At 44.0% G+C, this 2,377-nt stretch overlaps 1 pseudogene; it reads right to left on the bottom strand.

The window, feature by feature from the left end:
* Positions 1–540: 540 nt before the first annotated feature.
* Positions 541–1,670, bottom strand: LOC102894456 (annotated as a pseudogene).
* Between the last annotated feature and the right edge of the window lie 707 nt (positions 1,671–2,377).

Here is a 2,377-nt window from a genome sequence, read left to right as displayed (position 1 = left end):
CTAGGTCCAAGGACTCACAAAAACCTTTCACATTAAATTGTAGAAAGCATCGTCAAGGGAGCCATGCGCACTGCCAGTATGTCCTTGAGTAGTTCCCTCTTGAAGTGTTGGCAAATTGCCTTCCGTAGAAAAATTCTTTTCTGCCACACGATTCAGGGTTTCCCATTTCTAAATTCAGATAATCATACTCTGTAACTTAAAATGATGTAAGGATTCACTCATTAAAATGTTACTTCTTTTTATTGCTTGACAGTGCAAATGTAATTTTGGAAATCATATCCCTATTCCAAATGATTGAATATTTTTCTTTTTTTTTGATTGATCAGATTTCTGTTTTATTTATAACAACATAGCTCTAATTGTCTGGTACCTTGCATAATACACATGAAAATACAAGCTGTCAAGCCTTGAGTTCTTGCGAAGCGGGCGATGACTTCCTTTCTCACATTGGTCCTCTGATTTCGCATTGTCATTTTGTGCCTTCTTAGTTTAGAAAGAAGTGAGGTTCAAGTTTAGTTTATGCATGATCGTTAAGCAATTTCATCCTCTCTGAACACACATTGCAATTCGCATCCCACCCGGATGCATAGGGCAGCAAGGCCACGATGGCCACCCTTCCGCTCCAGTGTGTGTAACAAGGTAATAAACCAACAGCCAGATGCTCCAAGAGTTTGGCCCAAGGCTATAGCTCCTCCCTGAATGATGATCTCCGGTTTAATCCAAGTTCTTTAGCTATTGCAACAGAGAGGGCTGCATAAGGCCTTATTCTTTTCAAATATGTTTACAACCTCCAGCGATTAACCTGCTTTTGCAACAAGATGGAAGGCTCCATCCCTATTTGTAACCAGGAAACTGTACTAAAGGTGTAAGCCTACAATTACCAGCTTCTGACCTCTCCCTAAGAACCACAGCTACAGCACCATCATTTATTCCTGAAGCATTAGCTGGGGTGACCGTATTGCTGCATCTGTGAGGAAGCAGGCTTTAGTTTAGACATGGCTTCCTTGCTGCTCCCATGGTGAGGAAACTCATCATTGAACATCAGTAAGCCCTTTTCCAGAAGATACAAAAACTGGTACAATCTCTTTGCCAAAATGGCCGGCTTTCTGTGCGCTTTTGTCCTCTTCCGGGACAGAACTGCAAACTGTCTTGATCTTCTCTACTCACTCGCCATTTTTGGGGCTTCATTTTCATCTGTAATGCCCATATGACAGTTGCGGAATGCATCTGTAAGCCCATCACGGGGGATACTGTCAGCGGTGTCCCCCCCATCCTGACGCTTGACCTCAAGTGAACCAAGTGAAGAGCCTCGCTCATACTTCCCATGCCTCCTGCAACCACGTTGCTGGGGTCTCCTATCTGGGCTACGAGGCTCGGGGCTTTTAGACTTGATCCACTAACCACGTGGCAGCTCTCGCGGGAACAAGTAGGGGATCTCTGCACCCACACCAGCTTATGGAACAGCATTCTGTCCGCGACCTGCAGCCAAAACATCCAAATATGACTTCTGACACCTCTTCGGGAGCCACAGTGTCCCTCTTCAGGAATTCTTTGATGACAGCTGAGCCCAGGTCATGGACGAGAATGATGGACAAGGCACCACTGAAAGAGCCTGTGATGATCCGTGCCGCCCAGACCACAGGGTCTTGGACCACAGGACCTGCACGCATCCTGCCTCACGACCGCCTCACGTGGAGAAAATGACTGAGTTAATAGGGAAGACATGATCGTAAGTCTTATAGGTTATTACAACTGCATGCAACTTTGTGATTACTCTCTAGAAGGTTTCTATTCCATTAACTAAGAGAAGTGAGTTATTTTCATCACTCGAGAAAGGTTAAGAAGTTTATTTAAGGAGAAACAATAAATATATTTTTTAAATGTTATATCTTTGAGGGTATAATAAGCTGGTTATAAAGTATCTAACCCAGAAATTGATCCTTGTACTGTTTTCTTAGTCTTGGTGAGAACTGTGGGTGGGCGGAGGCAGAGGGATGAGAGAGGAGTAGAGAGGAGGTCAAGAATAATTCAATGCACAGGCAGTCAAATCTAATAGGATTGGAAATAAGTCCTTTTAGATTTACCCGCATGGCTCCGCCCTTTAACTCACACAGTTGGCTGATCTTGCTTGACACTTGGCTTTTATCTTCCTGAAAGAAGGCAAATCATATAGATAAACATTCATCGTACCCTTGCTTTGTGAAAGCCTTCGATTTAGCAGGAGTGAAGTTAAACAGCATTAAAGATAGTACTGAAGATGTCACTGCTGGCTCCTAGGGACGTGGGGAGTAGGATCGGTACCTGCTCTCTCTCAAACTCTTCGTTGGACTTTCTATTCTCAATGAATCGCAGTAAAGGAGCTAGTCCGTCCCCACAT

The sequence above is a fragment of the Pteropus alecto genome, unplaced genomic scaffold (assembly GCF_000325575.1).
Source record: "Pteropus alecto unplaced genomic scaffold, ASM32557v1 scaffold110, whole genome shotgun sequence".
In the NCBI taxonomy this organism is placed as follows: Eukaryota; Metazoa; Chordata; class Mammalia; order Chiroptera; family Pteropodidae; genus Pteropus; species Pteropus alecto.
The sequence above is the reverse complement of the archived record's forward strand: the minus strand, read 5'-3'. Positions and strand labels throughout refer to the sequence as shown.